Source organism: Passer domesticus, chromosome 24 (assembly GCF_036417665.1).
Source record: "Passer domesticus isolate bPasDom1 chromosome 24, bPasDom1.hap1, whole genome shotgun sequence".
Lineage (NCBI taxonomy): Eukaryota > Metazoa > Chordata > Aves > Passeriformes > Passeridae > Passer > Passer domesticus.
The window spans coordinates 2181684-2202196 of record NC_087497.1 but is presented as its reverse complement, the minus strand read 5'-3'; the positions used below and the strand labels follow the sequence as shown (position 1 = coordinate 2202196).

The following is a 20513-nucleotide window of genomic DNA, read 5'->3' as shown; positions in this document are numbered from 1 at the left end:
ATCTCTCACCCTGAGTGTTCCCTCTGTCTGCACCCGGCCAAGGCTGGGACAGGGGACAGAGTTCAGCCTTTATGGCTCCAGCTTTGATCTTCCAGATGCTTTCTTTGAACGTCCTTTCCAGAAGAGAGTTTACAGCTGCACTGAGCAGCTCCTGTCTCTCTGTGATCCTGGAGGAATTGGCTCCTGAGTCCTCTGGGCTCGGCCAAAGGTTTCCTTTATGGCCTCACCTTTGAGCTCCTGGGTGGAATTCCCTCACTGAGCCGCTCAGCTGTTCCCAGGGCTGGCTCCTGCCAAACCCCAGCTGGGATTCATTTCTGCAGAGGCCCGGGGTGAGTCCAAACCCAAAAGGAGATTTTTCTCACTCCGAGGTCGTTGGCTGGTGCCTGACTCACCGCGTTGGCCCTGGCACAAGGGGCTGGAGGGAAAAGGGGCAGGGATGGTGCTCAGGCCAGGCAGAGAGGTTTGTAGAGCATTGATAAGAATAAATATCTGCCCAAACACAATCTGTGCTGGAGAGCAGAGCAGGAGGAGGGATTTCTCTGAGAGATATTTGTGGGCCAGCAGAGCTGATGGGAACAGGGATGTCCAGGAATGGCAGAGCAGGGTGTGGGCAGAATGTGAACACCTCCAACCCCACCTGGCCTCTGGGCAGAAGGGGAAATGCTTGGGACAGGGACAGGGGTGACAGGGCAGGGACAGCCCCTGGCAGTCCAGGAGAGCTCCACTGCGTCAGCACAGGTGCTCTGAAATTAGCAAAGGGAAACAGCTCCTCATGATAGAAATGTTAATTCTCTGGAAATGAAGACACTTTGGGTTGCGCCTAGATGAATGATTTTGTTTGACTGCAGGCTCAGGACTCGTGGCCAGTGCCTGAAACATGACAGGAATGTCCTCGGTCTGCCTTGCTCTGTGGTCCTCATGAGCACAGGCAGAGCCTCCTGACCTTGAGAGGTGCTTTCCATCCCTCATTTCTGTGCCTCTGTGATGGAATGAGACAGGAGGCATTAAAAAGGGGAAAAGTTTTCCCATTACATCAATGAAAACTCTGACCCCAGTGGGAGAGAGCCTGGAATGCATCCTGTCCTCAGAGCAGCTGAAATTCCTCTCCTGCACCCAGCCCAGCTGAGAGCTGACAGCCCTTGGAGCCCTTGTCTGGGAGAGCAGGGGCTGCTCTGCCAGCTCCATGAGTTCCCAGAACTTCTTGAACACTTCCCATTAAAAGAAAAACTCCTGACCAGCCCTGAGTGAAGAGCCTCTCATTTCTCCCCTTTCTTCTGCCATATAATTTATGTTTTTAATTTATACATATATTTATAATCTATGCCTTTGTTTCCTTTGTGACTCGCTTTATTGTAGGAATATTCTCATATATTCAGCTTTTGTCCATGTGTAGAGAAACTAAATGATCTAAACAGTAAAAGTGTTGATTTTTAAAAAATAAACTAACATTTATGAGGGAATTTATTTTGCTGTCCGAAGCACAGGAATCAAAGATAATATGGATTCTTCAGGTTTGATTTCATTTCATGATTGTAGGAGTAGAAAACTTAACATCTTCTCAAGTAAGTCTGTTTGCCTTTACAGCTTTTTCTGCCCGGTCTCCTCTGTCCTGCCTTAGCAAGAGGAAGGAGCCTGCACAAGAGTGAATTATTCAGTAGCTGGAACCTGCAAAACAAATTCTCCCACTCACTGTTCCTTGCTGTCCCTCGAGTGTCCCAGTGTCCACCTGGCCCCTGTCCTTGTTCCCAGCAGAGCATCAAACTTTCCCAAACATCACAAAATGGTTTCTGTCCCCAGAAAGTTGTCACATCCTCAGCTCTGTGAGGCTGATGCCAAGCTTGCAGTGCAGGGACTGTGGGCATAGTTCATGGGAATGGGGGATAATTCCAATGGGAAGGGACCTTGGGTGTCTCCAGCCCTGTGTCCTGCTCAGGTGTCACATCCCATCCTCTTCCCTGCTGTCTCTGGCCACCTCTGTGCTCAGGGATCTCCTGGCACAGGAATATTTCTCTTGAAAAAGGGGAGCCAACATGTTTGCAGTGCTCAGGAACTTCCAGCCTGGCAAATGATCAACCCCTCTGGTAGCCTTCCCCTATGTCCTCCAGGATATGGCCCTTCCTTCTCATTTTTTTCCATTTTTCAGGTGATTCTCACTGGTATCAACTCTTTTCAGTCCCAGTGGACTGTCCCATCCTTGTCCTGGTGTCCTTGTTCCCAGGACAAAACACAGCTGAAGGAACTGTGGCAAAGGCACGGAAACACGGCTGCTGGGGCCACCTCCCTTGGTGGCATCTGCTCAAGGACCCTCCACTCCAACACCGCCTGCCCACAGCCCCCAGAGGGTGAATCCCCAGTCCCCGCTGCCCTTCCGAGGGGAACTCGGGCACGGCAGAGCCGAGCTGCTCCATGAGAGGGCAGTGTGGGATGAAAGCAAAGAGTCCCTGGAACCTGCAGAGGGGGAAACATCCCAGAAATTTGGGTAAGGATGGGTTCGGTCCTGCTCGTGGAGACTGCAGACATCCAGAATTTACAGGAGATGATATCCTCTCTCCTTTTTATTTTTAAAGTCTGTAATGGAGCTGGAAATCTCTTTGGAAAACTGGCGAAGAAAGGAAGGCAAAGAAAGGAGGTGACTCTCCATGAAATTCCATGAATGCTTTTGTCCAGAGTGGGTTCTGGAGGACTCTAACTTCTCTTTAGAAATTCTCCTCTCTCCAAGGTGCCTGAGCTTTGTGCTGCCCGTGATGGATCGGAGGGGACCTTCTGCTCACTCTGCTTTTCCTAAATCTCACTGAGGTTCCTGGGACATCATTCCACCTCCAGGAGACACCTGGATCCACCAGCTGCTGGGAGCTGGAGCTGCCAAAGAAAATCTGGGGAGTCTCTTGCCTCTGAGACAGAAAAGAGCACCCCAGCTGGCCACCTTCTCTCTCTGGGGCTCCCAGGAGGGTCACAAGGCTTCCCACAGCATCTCTCCCACAATCATTGTCCACTCTAGAGATGAGCCACAGCTCCAGAAGCTGCTCCTTGAGAAGGTCACATCTCAAGCAGCAGTTGCCCCAGCCCAGCTGGGGCTCATCCAAGGTTCCTCTGCTTTTTTTCCTCCACCAAGAGGCCACAGAACTTGTTCCTTGTGGCTAAAGAAAGCCCAGGACATGTCCCTGTCACTAAAAAAAACCCTGAGACCTGTCCCTGTGGCTGAAGAAGCCACAGGCTGTCCCCCTTTGGTGAGAGAAGATCCCAGGAAGAAGAGGAAGGGATTCTGTCCCTCCTGGCTTCATCTTTGCTCTGAATGTGCAAAAAAAAAAGAGGATTTTCCTCTATCCTGCCACATCTCCCTGGAAAGGGGAGATACCATCTCCTGTGGGAGAAGGGACCTTCCTCCTCCCTCTCCACTCATGGCAGAGCCACAAACATTTTCCCCTGAGCCATCACAGCCACAAGAGAGACACAGGGAACACAGGGATATCTCTGCTGCCCCTGCTGTGGCCCCACGATTTTGGAGACTCTCCTAGGCCCTGCTGTGTATCAGAAGACTTCAGCTGATGCCTCAAGCTCCCTGTCTGACAAAAATAACATTTTTATCATCTCACACCTTAAAAAGAGCCCAGAATCCTGGAGGGAAGTGGCACAGAAAGGACAGGTGCCATCCCTGTGCCCACAGAGCTTCCCATTTCATTACTCAGCCTTGGATTTAATCCCATGGGGCTGGGATGTCTTTGGAGATGTCCCTGGAAACCTCTGCTGACTACAGCCCATCCATCCATCCATCCATCCATCATCCATCCATCCATCCATCCATCCATCCATCCATCCATCCATCTATCATCCATCATCCATCCATCCATCCATCCATCCATCCATCCATCATCCATCCATCCATCCATCCATCCATCCATCCATCCATCCATCCATCCATCATCCATCCATCCATCCATCCATCCATCCATCCATCCATCCATCATCCATCATCCATCATCCATCCATCCATCTATCATCCATCCATCCATCCATCCATCCATCCATCCATCCATCCATCCATCCATCTATCATCCATCCATCCATCCATCCATCCATCCATCCATCCGTCCATCCATCATCCGTCCATCCATCATCCATCCATCATCCATCCATCCATCCATCCATCCATCATCCATCCATCCATCCATCCATCATCCATCCATCCATCATCCATCCATCCATCCATCCATCCATCCATCCATCCATCCATCCATCCATCCATCCATCCATGCTTTTGTACCTTTATTGGCCTCTCTGATTCCAGCAGCCCCAGGGCACTGGTGCTGATGGAAAATCCTCCCCAGCAGGAGGGCAGGGAGGGGCAGTCCAGGGTCACACCCCAGCTGGGAGGCTTGGATTTATCCATGGCTCTGAGATCACTCCAGGAAAAATAATATCAACAACCCCCAGATTCTGTAGTGCTACTGAGCCTGTTTCCAGTGGGCTGCTTCCCTCCTTTATAATTTTTCCTGTTGCCTCTATGAAGATCTTTTTTCACCTGTTACACACCCTCTGCTTCACAATTTGGAGAGTCTTTCCCCCACAGGATCTTTGCTTTGTCCCGGAGCCCTGCTGGGAGCTGCATCTGCCAAGGCTGAACCAGGGGTTGGGTTCTTGTGCCAAGGTTCTCCCACATCACCAAACACAAGTTTTTCAATGATTCTGCTGGACCAGTCACCCAACAGTGCTGAAGGGATTCCAAGGCTATTGAGATCTTATGTCCTGAGTCTCTGGAACTCAACCAGCATCAGTTGTTTCCAATGAACACTGCTGGGGTAGGTCTTATTTTTTTTATCTTTTAATAAGATTAAAAATATTTTATCTTTTAATAAGATTTATTTTTCAAGTAACTCTGAGGCACTTTCCAGTGCCATCTCAGTCTAAGGGGGTTCAGCTGCCAGCAACCCCCAAATCTTGGGTTTTTTAAGGTTGATTGGGATGGTTGGTGATGCATCAGAGCAGACAAGTGTGTAATTAAAATTTCCAGTGGCTGGAGGTTAAAATCCAAGTTAAGAAACACTGGAAGGGAGTGAACGGTGAGGCTGATCAACCACTGCCAGAAATCCCTTGCTTTAACACTCAGTCCAGGACCACGGACTGTCCCAGGTGCTCCCGGCTCTCCAGGCTGAGCAGAACTATTTTGTGGAAACACCTCCTAATCCTGGTTTCACGTTAAGTAATCATTTTCCCAGTGCTGCCTACAGGATCCTCTCCTGTCACACATAACCACAGGATGAGGATCACACCAAATTTGCCAGCACCCAAACTCTGGATTGGCAGCAAACCCCAAACACAGCCGGACACACAGCACCTTACCTGCACTGTATGTCAAGCTGAGGGCTGGAGGAGGCTGAGATTTTTGCAGGAAAAGGTGGAAAGTGTCCACAGCTGGCTGGGGGATGGTGACAGCCACAGCCACACAGCCAGCAGTGCCAGTGTGCTCGTGGGGCACGGGGATTTACATCCAGGATAGGGAACCAGGACAGCCTGGGGCGTGGGGTTGTTGTGGAGCCACCCTTGACAGCTGTAACTGAGGGACTCTGAAACACTTCTCATTTTCCACGTTTGCTAAAGCGAGCCAGCAGTGAGTCTGGAGTTCCTGTGAACATTGGTGCTGAGCTCCTCAAAGCTTTTGATCTCTTGTAGATGGGCTTTCCCTTGGGATCTGAGCTTAGGATCTTGAAGCCACAGAACATCCTGAGGTGGAAGGGACCCCAAGGACCACCCAGACCAACCCCATGCCCTGCCCAGACCCCCCAACAACCCCACCCTGGGCATCCCTGCAGCTCTGGCAGCCTCGGGGCCGTGCCCATTCCCTGGGGAGCCTGGGCAGTGCCAGCAGCCTCTGGGGGAAGAACCTTGCCCTGATCTCCAGCCTGAGCTGCCCTGGCCCAGCTCCAGCCGTGCCCTGGCTGCTGTCCCTGTCCCAGAGCAGAGATGGGAGCTGCCCCTCGGGAGGAGCTGCAGATCCCTGAGCTCTGCCCTCAGTGTGCCCTGCTCCAGCTGCACACACCAAGAGCCCTCAGCTGCTCCAGACCCTTCCCCATCCTCATGTCCCTCCAGCTCAGTTGCCTCTCAAGGTTCGGTTTCCCTTCCTCTGGGGCAATTCTGTGCAGAAATTGGAGGCCCAGGGCCGTGCCTGGGTCTCTCCCTCCTCTCAGGTGCGTTTGCAGCCGTGACTCAGAGCTCAGGGCCCTGCTCATCTCTCATAAAGCCGGGTGACTTCATCATACCTTCCCTGTGAACTCATTCTGCTGCACCTTCCCTCCTGGCTACCCCAGCCAGCATTCCTGGGCACTAACGCCCATTCCAGCAGCCTCCTGGCACAGCCACCCCTCTCAGGGTGCTGAGAGGAGCCACTGGGTGCTACTGGGGTAACACGTGTGTGCTCAGAGCTGCCCCTGTGCAGGGAGGTGCCTCTGCCTGCTCTCTGCAGGAGTTTTTCCCCTCCAGGAGATCCCAAACCCTGCTCCCGAGGAGCTCTGCTTGCAGGCGAGGCTCCCTCCTGAATCTGCTGCCTCTGTCTCACCAAAATTTGCTTTGGCAGCTCAGCAAGAGGTGCCTGAAGGAGTCAGTCCAACCTGGCAGAGGTCCAGCCTGCCCTGGTGGGACTGCCAGGGTCCAACCTGCTCCAGCTGCAGTGGGGAAGGCTGGAACCAGCCTCTGCCACATCTGTGCTTCCCCAGGAGAGAGAGGAATCCTCCAGCATGAGAGTCTGGTCTGCAAATAGGATCAAGGAAGCTTTAACAGGAGGAGTTTTTAATAATTTAAATGATTATTGATTTATTTTAATAGGAGTTTTTAATAATTGAAAGAAAACTATGCTCAGGGAAGCGAGAATGAGAACATTCTCTTGTTCACCCAGTGTGTCAGCCTACTTAGGGCACACCAGGGGAGGGTCAGGTGGGAAATTTGGGAAAATTTATTCACTCAAAGGTTGGTTAAGGAGTGGAGTCACCAGCCCTGGAAGGCAACAAATGTCAGAACCAGAGGACACAGCCTCAAGCTGCACCAAGGAAAATACAGGTTGGATATCAGGAAAAAGTTTTTCACAGAAAGAGTGATAAAGTTCTGGAATGTTCTGCCCAGGGAGGTGGTGCAGTCCCCATCCCTGGGTGTGTTTAACAAAGCCTGGATGTGGCACTGGGTGCCAGGGTTGAGTTGAGGTGTTGGGGCTGGGTTGGACTCGATGGTCTGGAAGGTCTCTTCCAACCCAGGGATTCTGGGAATTCTGGGAATTCTGGGAATTCTGTGATTCTGTGAAGTGTTAAAAAAGTGAATAGATATGGCACTTGGTTTAGTGACACTGGGCTGTTTGTTGAAGGTTGGACTTGATGATCTTGGAGGTCTTTTCCAGCCTCACTAATTTTGTGGTTCTTTGTCTGCCTCTCCTAAATCCACTCCTGCACTCATCCCCACCTCTTCCTACCCCAAGCCTGTTGATATTTTCAATGTACACAACATTGAAATTGCCACAAAAACCACAGTGTGAAAAAACACATTCTTCAGCTGTAAATATGGCTGGGAAGTAAGGACAGCTTGCCAGGAAAGGATTTGTCCTGATAACAAATTATCATTGTTATTGTGCAGATAACAAATCATTCTCACTGTTATTATCCTGATAACAAACCATCTTCTCTTTTCCTGCACTGCTGTTCTGACCTGAGCATCCTTTGCTTGCACAGTGATGCTGGACACAGGGAGGGTTTGCCCAAGTTCTCTCCCAGTTCTCCCAGATTGCCACTGGCCAATGTGAGCCAGGGGGTCCCTTGCCTGAGTGGGCCCACAGGGACTCACTCAGTAGCAGTTTTACCTGATTTTTATGGAATAGTGGGGAAACAAGGGATAAAATGATGCAGTTGATTACAAATTGTAGCTGGTGTTTCCAAAATGCTGAGCTGGAGGCCTCTTTCTGACAGTGCCCTTCCTAAACATTGAGCAATCCTGCCTTGGAGGGTTTGGTTTGTGGTTTGGTTTTTTTTTGTTTTTTTGTTTTTTTTTTTTTTTTTTTTTTTTTTGTTTCCATTTAGTTTCTCTTTGTTTGGTTCAGATCAGTGCAGGGTGACAACTGGAGTGTGAACACCATGCAAGAGGTCTCCTTGAAGGACCCCTCTCCTACAAGTTCTCCCTGTAAATATTCCTGTAATGGCAGAAATAAACAATGCTCCTTACTAGAAATAAATCTATTTCCCCACCCACCTCCCAAGATAAGATATTTCCTATTATTAGACTGAATTTTCCTCCCCATATGAATCACACAGAAGCCCCCACAGCCTCGCAGCAATTATTAGACAAAGAGCAGAACTTGCCAAGGCCAGGTTGGACACTGGGACTTGGAGCACCTGGGACGGTGGAAGTGTCCCTGCCATGGCAGGGGTGGGATGGGGTTTAAGGTCCCTCCAACCCAAACCATTCCATGATCCTGTGAGAAATCCCATGGAAATCCAATGGATTAATGAAGTTCAAGGAGAGGAGGTGAGGCTGATTCAGCCCCACGGGATTCACCCTCCCTGCCCTGCCTGCAGGGTTTGTGATGCTCTGTGAGGTCACAACCTGAGCGTGGCTGGGAGGTGCCCAGCTGCCCTCAGCAATTTGCTTTTCCCAGTCCTCCCTGTCCCCCACGCCACACACATTATTTTCTCTTGAAGTGTCTTAGTAACCAGGTTACTTTTATTTGCACTTGCTGTTTCCTGGAAAGGGATTTTCCCAGAGCATCTCTTGGCTTGTTAGGCCAAAAATTGCACCTGAAAATATCAATGTATTATCAGGAGAGGAAAAAAAGTGTGATTCCAATTGGCTTTTTCCCTACAAAATGTGTCAATTATGCAAATATTTTCCTTTCTTTGATTCTGGAGATGCTTTCAAAACCTGAACACATTTCTGCTTTGTGATTCAAACATTACTTTTTCTCCTATTGCTTTTACCTGCCTTTGACATTATTCTTTAAAAATATGTACATGATGCCATAATAATTCATTGCTATTTCTCCTTTATTCCTCATTAATATATTATTTACCTCTGGAGCTGCTGGAGAGAGCCCAGAGGAACCCCCGGAGCTGCTGCAGGGCTGGAGCCCCTCTGGAGCCAGGCTGGGAGAGCTGGGGGTGCTCCCCTGGAGAGGAGAAGGCTCCAGGGAGAGCTCAGAGCCCTGGCAGGGCCTGAAGGGGCTCCAGGAGAGCTGCAGAGGGACTGGGGACAAGGATGGAGGGACAGGACACAGGCAATGGCTGCCACTGCCAGAGGGCAGCCATGGATGGGATCTTGGGAATTGGGAATTGTTCCCTGGCAGGGTGGGGAGGGGCTGGGCTGGAATTGCCAGAGCAGCTGTGGCTGCCCCTGGATCCCTGGCAGTGCCCAAGGCCAGGCTGGACACTGGGGCTGGGAGCACCTGGGACAGTGGGAGGTGTCCCTGCCATGGCAGGGGTGGCACTGGGTGGGATTTCAGGTCCCTTCCAGCCCAAACCACCCTGTGATTTTATGATTTTAGAGCATTTTTTAGGTCATTGACTTGTTCCTCATGGTACCTCCACACCTCTGGAAAGGGTCAGCCCACATTCTGGCATGCAACACTCAAAAAAAAAAAAAAAAAAAGGCAAAAAAAACCCCAAACCAGTGTCCCCAGTGTGAATTTCCAAACCGTCACTGGCCCCTCATCAATGGCCAGCTGGTGATCAATCCTTTATCCCTCTGATGGTATCCAGGGCTGTGCTACAGATCCTTGCCAATGATGTCTTTCTTCCCTGGGGATTTTTCCAGCTTCCAGCTGCTTTTTCATTATCTCTGTTTCTTCCGGGAGGTCCTGACCCTGACAGGTGTCCTCTTCACACAGGGCACCACTAAATGTTGAGTTTTATCTTCTTTTTGCCAGGGTTGGGATTAAATGTGTGAGACGGTATTTCTCATTTGGACTCAGATGTTTGTTAGTTCTTATCTCTGTCACAGTCTCACAAACCCTGAGTTCTGCAGCACTTCACTCTAACACACTGAAAATGGAGCCCATCTCTCTCTACAAGGCCTTTTAAGGATAAACTGTCCAATTAAGAAATTACACCTAAATTATTAAATTATTTTTACTTTTAACCCAATAACCAACCACCCATGCCCGCAATGGGGACTTTTTATCCAATTACACAAAACCACCCAAACCCATGAAGGAGAAGGAGAAGAGAAGGAGAAGGAGAAGGAGAAGGAGAAGGAGAAGGAGAAGGAGAAGGAGAAGGAGAAGGAGAAGGAGAAGGAGAAGGAGAAGGAGAAGGAGAAGGAGAAGGAGAAGGAGAAGGAGAAGGAGAAGGAGAAGGAGAAGGAGAAGCCTCCACCCCAAAACCTCCATCTTGCTCTCTATATATTACTATATTATAAACCACAAACCCTGAGTTTCCCACCCTGTGATTTCACACACTTCTATTCAAACTCCACACCCACAATCCCACTTCTACCATTCCATTTTGGAAGCTTCTCCACAGCCTTAGGTCAGTGCAGTGTTCTCCTGGGGGTCAGTGCCTGGCAGCACAGAAAGTCTCAAATTCTCAGCAGCCAGGGTTCCAACAATCTCTTTTGCATTAGCACATTATCATACATTATTCTGAAAACCAATGATATTTCACAACCATTTCCATCAGACCTCCAGCATCCCTCATCCCTTTGGAGTCAAATCTGCCCCGTGCCTGTAGCACCCCACATTTGTGCAGGAAACCCTGGCTCATCCCAAAGGGTTGCTTACAAATATTCCTGCCTCTCTGGAATCCTGCTGGGACCTGTCACCAGCTGATGTGCTGCATGGAAATGCTTCATGGAAATGTGCTGCATCAAATGTTGAGCTGTGGTGTGGGGAAAAGCGTGCCCAGGTCAGTGCTGAGAGACCAGAGGGATGCAGTGCCCACAGCTCGTCTGTGTTCACCAGGGAACCACCAGCACTGGGGTAAATGGCTTTAAATTCCAAGTGGAGACTGTAAAACCCACTCAGCTCTGGCAGCAGAGAGGCCTGGACCCTTGGCTCAGGAAATAATGGACACAGAGAGGATGGCTGTTAAAAATAGGATGGGGACAAAGCATGCCTGGAGCTGCGGTGGCATTATGTAATCCATCAATAAATTGAACACTGCTGCATGTGAAGGACGAGAAAGGGCACAGGGAGATGAGTTTTGCACATCAAAACAGCTCTTCCTGCTGCTGTGCAGCCACTGAGAGCAGAGCTGCAGCTTGTTGTGCCCCAGCCATTTGGGAGAAAATGTCCTTTTAAGGGTGGATCTGGTGAAAACACCCAGGAGTGTGCGTGAGGGAACTTGTCTGTGCCCTCGGAGGCTGCCAGGGCTGGGGCTGCTGTTCACTCCCAGCTCCGAGGGGTGCAGGAGAGCAGGAAAGCTGTCATCAGGGAACGTGCACCCTGTGCAGGTTTGGCCCGGGTACTCCTCAACATTCCCTTTTTCCTGGGTGTGAAAAGGCTCAAACTGCAGCTGGGCTGAGATGGGAGCTGGGGTTGAACAGAGGCTCTGCCCTGGTCCATGCACACCCTGCTCCCCTCTGCATTTCTGCTTGCTGTTGTAATCCCAGGCCCAGGAGCAGCAATAATCACATTAAAAAGCTGGCTGGGAAGATTTCTGTGACGCAAAAGTCGCTCACATCACCTCTGAAGTGCTGTGCACGTGCAGCTGCCTCTGCTGGGGTGGCACTGAGTTTTCCTGGGCACGGAGCCTGCTGGAAAAGGGACTCCCCAGGTGACAGCCACCCTGCACAGGCAGCTCAACCCCGTGGGACTGCCCTGGGCTCTGCAGGGCAGTGGGGAAGGGGCTGGGGAAGGCAGGACCTGCTTTAGCTCCATTCAGAATCTCAATGTCCACTTCTGACATGAAGAAATCCTTCCCTTGAGGGCAGTGAGGCCTGGCATAGGGTGCCCAGAGCAGCTGTGGCTGCCCCTGGATCCCTGGCAGTGCCCAAGGCCAGGCTGGACAGGGCTTGGAGCAGCCTGGGACAGTGGAAGGTGTCCTTGCCCATGGTTTGGGTTGGGATGAGATGAGCTTTAATGTCCCTTTTAACCCAAACCATTCCACAATTCTGGGATTTAGGGATTTTCTTGAATGGGTCAGGGGTAATTGTACTTCTCAGTGTGTTTCTCCATAAGATTCTCCAGCAGATTTGTCTCTGCTCCCAGGCTTTGGTCCCAGGAGTTACTGGAGCTTCTTCACCATTAACCTTTGTATAAACTGACCTCTCCCCTGACCCCAGTGACTGCCCCAACCCTCAGGCACAGGGAGCCAAGACAAAATTCCCCAGATTTAAGTACATTTGGACATGTGGGACAGCCCTTTTCCCTTTGTCTGCAAGCCAAGATCATAGAATCATGGAATCAGTGAATCCCAGAAAGGTTTGGGTTGGAAGGGACCTCAAAGCCCATCCAGTGCCACCCCTGCCATGGCAGGGACACCTCCCACTGTCCCAGGCTGCTCCAAACCTGGCCTTGGGCACTGCCAGGATCCAGGGGCAGCCACAGCTGCTCTGGGCACCCTGTGGCAGGGCCTCCCACCCTCCCAGGGAAGATGTAGAGAGCAGACAGAGACTGCCAGCCCCTCGTGGGGACAGGGTGGGTGACAAGTGCCACATGCTGCCTGGGGGCATGGGGAGGTATTTATTGACACTCTGGGCCAGCACCTGGTGTTGGACACAGGGCTGTGTTTGAACAGGTCAGTTTGTCATGGGAAAGGCAGGATCCCATTGGGAAGCCAGGATCCCTCTGGAAAGGCAGGATCCCACTGGAAAGGCAGAATTCCATTGTAAATGCAGGATCCCAGTGAAATCAGGATCCTGCTGAAAGGCAGGATCCCACTGAAATCAGGACCCCACAGTGGATCAAAGCCCTCCTGAGCAGCCACAGGGCTCTGACAGACACCCAGTGGTGTTTAAAGCCAGCAGGAACCTTTTCCCTTCTGCCTATTTGATGGGAACAAGGAATGAGGGTTAAAAGTATGAAATGTTATCAAGCCAGTGGCTCAGCCTGTGAGGATTCAGCACAGAAATTCTCTGCCTTGGATCCCCCCGTGCCTGTTGGAGGCCCTGCTCACAGAACATTGGTAGAAGTGCCTCTGGTAGGGAGCAGAGCCCCCACACTGCACAGAGGGATCCAAGCCAGCTCCTGTCAGCACAGACACCTTTCTTCATAGGGAAGGAAAAAACCCCAAACACCCAGATCCTGACTTACAGTGGAAAGATAAAATGAAATTGCTCAACAGAGAGAAGAAAATCACTCTCAAAATGGAACCTTTATTTTTTTCCCCTTCTTCTTTTCTCTCTACACTTATTATTCAATGCCCAAAGGCTCTCTTTGAATTGTCCAGTGTGTTCTGAGGAGTCCTCCTCGCTCCCATCCTGGGAAACGAGTTGTTCATCATGCTGAGCCTCAGAATAAATTGGATCCTTCCTTGCAGTTAATGGAGTGGATTGACACAACGTGCAAAGCTCCTGCAGCCTGGTGAGCGTTTCCAGGCTCAGCCTCTCGTTTGCTCCCATTTCCAATCTGTCAGTTTATTAACATCAGTCAAGTGGCTCCTCTTACAGTCCCAGGGAATGCTGTTCTGAACAAACCTCCACCAGCAGTGAGCACCAAGCGTGGCAGCTGCACTGGCTTTGCCAGCACTCAAAGGGCACCTGGGGATTTGTATTCTGGACAGGGCTGGGGATGATTTTCTGTGGAAGCACTTTGTTTCAAAGGAAGGAGCACTAAACTTCCCCTGTGGCAGAATCAGGGTCACAGAACATCCTGAGCTGGAAGGGATCCATAAGGATCATCAAAGTCCTGATGTCAGGATGGGAGCTGAGCTCTTTCTGAGCTCACACATCAGCTGAGAACATCTTGGGTAGCAACACCCAGGCTTTGGCCAAGATTTCCATCCAGGACTGGAAGGTCCATTTTTGGTTGCCTAACCTGAGATTTTTCACAGTAAACAAGTTTCCCACAGGCAGCTGAGGAGCACTTCCCAGAAATAATGCATCCCAGGCACCTTGTGGCTGGAGAGCTTGGCTGCAGCCGTGGGTGGCTGGAGAAGAGCCTTTTCCACAGGCACAGCAGCTGTGGAATTCACTTCCTCCATCAGGCAGTGGAGCAGACTCTGAAATTCAGACAGGAATGTGCTGCTTTGAGGACACAGCCCAGGCCTAGCTCAGGTTCTTGCTTGAGGTGAGGGCTGGGCACAGTGACTGAGGCTGTGACACATCCTTGTTCAGGAGGAGAGCTCCAGTTTCAGGATTTCAGGAGAGAAACTCCTCAAGTTTTTACAAAACTGGCAGTGCAATCCCAAGGACATCACCATTTTCAGTGGTTGGATCTATCAGCTTCAAAGGAGGCCACCAGGCCAGTCGTGACCAAGAAAAAAAATGTTAGTAAAAAATTGACACATGGAAAAAGAATTTGGGTGCAGATGTACAGACAGAGCGAGTTCCTGTTGGCCTCTCCCAGTGGTCTCAGGTGACCCAGCTTGAAATTTGCAGGCTAAGGGCTAGCACCAGAGTTGGGGTCCTGTCACCATGACCAGAGCTCTCCTGGCTCCTGCTGTTTGTTGGCTGCAGGCCCCAGCTGCCAGGGTGGTTCTTTGATGTGGGAGAGCCCTTGGTGGCCTTGCTGGACACACTGTCACCTCCAGACACTGCTGGCTGCTCTGAGGCTCCTGTAAAGGAAGGGCAGGATCGATGTCATGGATCCCCAAATGTCCATGAAACAAGATCCAGGCAGTGATTAATAGATGGTAATTAGGAGCTCATTAGGATGGGTGGATCCAGGGGATGGGAACCAGGATGTGCAGCACAGGCAAAAAACAGGGTGCAGCTACCAGAGAAAAGCAATGACAAGTTCAGGGGGATGAGAAAACCTCCTGCACATTTTCCTCCAGATGAGCCCTGTTTTCCATTTCGTCCATAAAGAACAGAACATCAGCACCAATTCCACTTGCCAGGAGCAGCAACTCCTTGTCAGTTCAGCTCCGCACTCTTTCCCCACCAGAAGGGTAAGGCTTTACCCTGCCTTGGGTAAGGTTTTGGAGCCAGGGAGCATCCAGGCAGTGGAGTAACTGCTCCCTTGTGGAGCAGCCTGTGGTTGGGATGTTCATCACACATGGAGAAGAACAAATCCCAGTTCCTGGTCCAAATGAAGCTCAGCTGTGACTTGACCTGGACATTCCTCTGCTAATGCTGAAACCTCTGCGTTATTTTGGGGTGACTAGTCCGGTAATTCCCTCCACACCCTGCCAGAGACACCATCCTGGGCCTAAGAAACCTTTGTGTTTCTAAACCTTTGTGTCCTAAACCTGGACAGCCACCAAGCAAACCCTTCAGCAGCACCAGTGGTGAGGAATCACACCCAGATGAGCGTGCAGACAAAGGAAATGCCATCTCCTCGGTCAGAGAGGACACTGAGAAGTGGCCAGAGCAGGGGTGGGGATCCTGACCTGCAGATGCTTCCCCAATTGCTCAACCACAGATCAGCTGTTCACGGAAAGGCTTTAAAGCAGAGCCATGGATGCTGAGCATTCAGGAGATGCTTTAACGCATCCTGAATGGTTTGGGATGAGCACTTTGGGACAATCCTTAAATTCATCTGCTTTTGTTGGCTCTAGAACTCACACAACACCTCTGCCTGGCTACTGGGGGCAGTTACCTGGGAGCTCCAGAGATGAGAAGATAACTGTGTTTAAAATTTACTGGTGGAGGGCGTTCATTGCTCTGGCTGCCCCTTTCTTCTTCCGGGTCTGGGCAGAGTGACTGAGGCTGTGACACATCCTTGTTCAGGATGAGAGCTCCAGTTTCAGGATTTCAGGAGAGAAACTCCTGAATTTTTTACGAGCATCATAATTTTCAGTGGCTGGATCTATCAGGTCCCTTTGACTGATTTTCCTCCAGGTGAACCCGGTTTTCCATTTCCTCCATAAAGACCTGAATATCAGCACCAATTCCACTTTCCAGGAACAGCAACTCCTTGTCAGTTCAGCTCCTGCACTCTTTCCCCACCAGAAGTTTTGGGTAAGGCTTTGGAGCCAGGGAGCATCCAGACAGTGCTCCCAAGGTGCTTTCCTTGCTCCCAAGGTGCTTTTTTTTGCTCCCAAGGTGCTTTTCTTGCCGTGGTTCTCAGCAGGGAGATGAGTGGAGAGGTTGGAACAGGACACATCCCTTGTGAAGATCCCTGCTGCCAGGCAGCAGAGGGGAGGAAGGCTCAGTGGCTGTGGGATGGGAATACAGCAGTCCCAGCACGGCTTGGCTTTGCTCTCCAAGTGTCTCCTCTCCTCACTGAGCTCCCCAGGGCTCCTCTGCCCTTGTCAGGACAGGGACACTGCCAGAAAGCACCATCCCCATGGCTGCTGACCAGCCCTTCCAGACACTCCTCTGATACTGCGAGACAGATAATGAACACATTTGGCATCAACAAATCCCCCAGACAGCGTCCCCTTTGTCTGCAGTCCCCTTTGTGTGCAGTCCCCCCTGTCTGCAGTCCCCCCACGCTGGCAGGGAGCAGCCGTGGCTCTGAGGAGGAATTAATCACTCTGATTAATTCTTTTGGGCAGGTGCCACGGGCAAGCCAGCGCTGTGGTGCCCCTGGTCTCTGTGTCACTGTCCCCAGCCAGCCTGTCTGGCAGCAGAGAGGAGCTGGGGGCTGGCAGAGCCGTGCCCAGCCGTCACTGCTCGCTGCCCTGTGCCACGGGCACTGATCCAGTCAGGGGAGGCTGCTCCAGGAGGTCACACTGCGGGCTGCAGCTCCTGCCGGGGCACAGAGCTCTGTCACTGCAGCTCTGCAAGCCTGATGATGGTTTAAAACAGGGGTGGAAAGGCCACAGGGGTGGGAAATGTAGATCAAGAGCTGAGCTGTGACTGCAGACACCTCCCAGGCTGTGCCGTGGGCCTGTGTGGACTCCAGAGCCCCAGGAAGAGATGACAAGAAAGAATAAAGCCACCTTTGCTTCATTTTCACTCTGCTGAGGGCAGCTGCATCACCTGGTCTCTGCTCCCAGAATACCCCATGGGGGTGTCTGGGATGTGCTCTCAAACAACCTAAGAAAAATGGGGCAAGTATGGAAGGGTGGAGAGCAGGCAGGGTAAATCCTCCCTGTCAGAAAGAACTGCTCCTCCTTCCATTGAACCAGCCCCAAACTGGAGCCTCCACTCCCCACTTCCCTGCAGGGGCTGGTGCTTCTCCTCCTCCCAGGCCTGGCTGGTGCTCAGGAGAGGGAATGGAAGGGGCTGCTTTATCCTTGATTTTTGTATCCTGACCCCAAGCAGGAGCTCGAGCCTAGGTTTGCTGTTCAGCCCTGGGGAGTTCGGGTCTCACCTTCAGCAAAGGAGCAGATTTGGGGTCAGGAGCACTGTGAGCCCTGGGGAGGCCACTCCTCCAGTTCTGGGGTCATTTTTGGGTTCCTCATGAGAGTGGAAGGGCTGGAGTGTGTCCAGGGCAGGGAACGGAGCTGGGAAGGGGCTCAGCCTGGAGAAAAGGAGGCTCAGGGGGGCCCTTGTGGCTCTGCACAGCTCCTGACAGGAGGGGACAGCCGGGGGTCGGGCTGTGCTCCAGGGAACAGGGACAGGAGGAGAGGGAACGGCCTCAGGCTGGTTTGGGGCCAGGGCAGGTTTGGGTTGGATTTCAGGGAAATTTTCCTCATGGAGAGGGTGCTCAGGTTCCAGGGCAGTGCTGGAATCACCATTCCTGGAAGGATTTTAGAGCCCTTAAAGGATGTGGCGCTTGGGATACTGGCAGTGCTGGGGGAGGTTGCACTCGATGATCTTCAAGGCCCTTTCCAACCTCAGAGATTCTGGGACTTTGTGCCACAAGCTCAGATCAGTCCGGACAAGGCTCAGATCAGTCTGGCCTAGGTTGACACCAGAACTAAGGAATAAAATTTGCAAGCATCTGCTAATCCCTTCCAAGAGTTTACGGAGAATTAGGTGGGAGCCCGAGGTTGTCAGGGGTCACAGGAGCCTCAGCAGGAGAGGAAGGACACAGCAGAGACCCAGGTGGGTCTCTGGGGGTCCCCCGGGGACACTGGGGACTCCCCAGCCTTCAAAAACAGGGAAAATTTGCCATAAAAAATGACGAACTCTCCCAGGGAGGTGTGGCAGGAGAAGACGAGGAGCAAACCATCAACACCACTTTGATCTCCTGCTGGAATGAGAGAGCCAGGGGGAGTTCTGGATGCAGCCAAGGGGTCCCCAGGCCACCAGTGAATTGTTGTTATCCTACTACTGCAAGAAGTCCATGAGCTCACTTCAGTTTTTCCTTCAAAACACAAGGTTAAAGAGAAAAAAATTTCCACTTAGAGAAAAACCTTGAGTGTAAAATGTCAGATTTTACTTTACTACCTGAACACAGAAATTTTAATAAAGTTTTTCCAAAATTATGTATTTTTATTGAAAAAAAGAAATTTTGGACATCATTATTAACAGATTTTTTAAGCTAAAATAGACTTGGAGAAATGAGATTTTGTCAGATTCCATATGTTTTCCAGATTCCGGTTTCAACTATTCATAAAGAATAAAATAATTTCAACTTCGTCAACTCTATTTCTCAGCATTCACCTGGAATGTGTTTCAAGCCATGTGGGAAAGGAACTGTGCCCTGGAGCTTCCAAACCAAGGGGCACATCAAAAGGGACCAAATCAGTAATTACAGCAGATTCCAAGCACTCAATGACATCTGTGGAAACCCAGGGCACCGGGAATATTTCCCTGTCTGCTCTGGAGTGCCCTGACCCCCAGGGGAGCACTGACTGACCCTCATTCATGGAGAAAGTTCCCTAAACTTCAAGATAGACTAGAGTCCACAAAAGTGTGAAATAGATTATAGAGAGTAGTGTAGGTGGATCACTTAGGTGGGAAATTGAGGGTTTGGGATTTTTAGTATGTTGTGGGTGGAAGCAAGATGGAGGGCACAGGGTGTTGTCCTGGGTTTCTTCTTCTTGCTTCTTCTTTCTCCTTCTTCATGGGTTTGATCAGCATTTTGTAACTGGGCAGAAAAGTCCACATTGCAGCTCTTTGAGATCAGTTATTGGGTTAAAAGGGAAAATAATCTAGGTGTCAGTTCCTAATTGGATAGTTTAGCTTTAAAAGACCTTGTAACAAGAGGTTGTTGGCCATTTTGTGCCTTCTGATGAAAAGCTGCTGAACTCACAGTAGTGAGACTGTTTTACTGATAAGAAATAATAAACACTTGAGTCCAAACATGAACTTCTGTCTGAGGTGCCTTCAATCCAGACCCAGAGAAACCCACAACTGGTACTGCCACAACATCCATGGGCTGCAGCTCTACATCTCCAGTTCCCATGGGAAGGAGAAGAGGCTGGTGTGGGATGAAGGAGCATTCCAGACATCCCGGAATGAGATGTCCCTCTCCTGGGAGCAGGGATGAGCTGTGGTTTCTCTGGGCTGGGCTCATTTTTCTGCGTCTGAGGAATTTCCTACGGTTTCCTCTGAGCCCAGCTGAATCCCAGAGCCTGATTTTGGAGGCAGGGACAGGCAGCCTGAGTCTTCCAGGACACCTCCTGTGGAGTCTTTGCTTCTTTTTTTGCCAGGGTTGGGATTAAATGTGTGAGATTGTATTTCTCATTTGGACTCAGATGTTTGTTAGTTCTTATCTCTGTCACAGTGCCAGAAACCCTGAGTTCTGCAGCACTTCACTCTAACACACTGAAAATGGAGCCCCCATCTCTCTCTACAAGGCCTTTTAAGGATAAACTGTCCAATTGAGAAATGACCACGAAATTATTTTCACTTTTAACCCAATAACCAACCACCTGTGCCTGCAATGGGGACTTTTTATCCAATTACACAAAACCACCCAAACCCATGGAGAAGAAGAGAAGGAGAGGAGAAGGAGAAGGAGAAGGAGAAGGAGAAGGAGAAGGAGAAGGAGAAGGAGAAGGAGAAGGAGAAGGAGGTGAAGGAGAAGGAGAAGGAGAAGGAGAAGGAGAAGGAGAAGGAGAAGGAGAAGGAGAAGGAGAAGGAGAAGGAGAAGGAGAAGGAGAAGGAGAAGGAGGTGAAGGAGAAGGACCAGCCTCCACCCCAAAACCTTCAATGTTGGAGCCCTGGCTGCTGATAATTGGAGACTTTCTGTGCTGCCAGGCACTGACCCCCAGGAGAACACTGCACTGACCTGAGGCTGTGGAGAAGCTTCCAAAATGGAATGACAGAACTGGGATTGTGGCTGTGGAGTTTGAATAGAAGTGCGTGAAATCACAGGGCTGGAAACTTAGAGTTTGGGTTTTTAGAATATAGTAATATATATAAGGTAATAATTATGATAGTGCTATATAATAATAGCTAATAATAATATATAATATAGTAATATATATGGCAATAATATGTATAAGGCAATAATAATATAATTATAATAATGGGCAACAATTATAATATAGTAATATATATGGCAATAATATATATAGGGCAATAATAGTAATATAATTATAATAACAGGCAGTAATAATAATAGAGTAATATGTATAAGGCAATAATATATATAAGGCATGACCCCT

General features: G+C 50.3%; 1 long non-coding RNA gene across 1 annotated transcript in view; it reads right to left on the bottom strand.

Annotated features, from left to right (window-relative positions):
* The window catches only part of LOC135285716 (uncharacterized), a 34569-nt gene extending 14404 nt beyond the window's left edge, over positions 1–20165 (bottom strand). The window contains exon 1 of the long non-coding RNA XR_010350444.1: positions 20135–20165. This is a non-coding gene — a long non-coding RNA (uncharacterized LOC135285716). The remainder of the gene's footprint in view (positions 1–20134) is intronic.
* Positions 20166–20513: the final 348 nt, after the last annotated feature.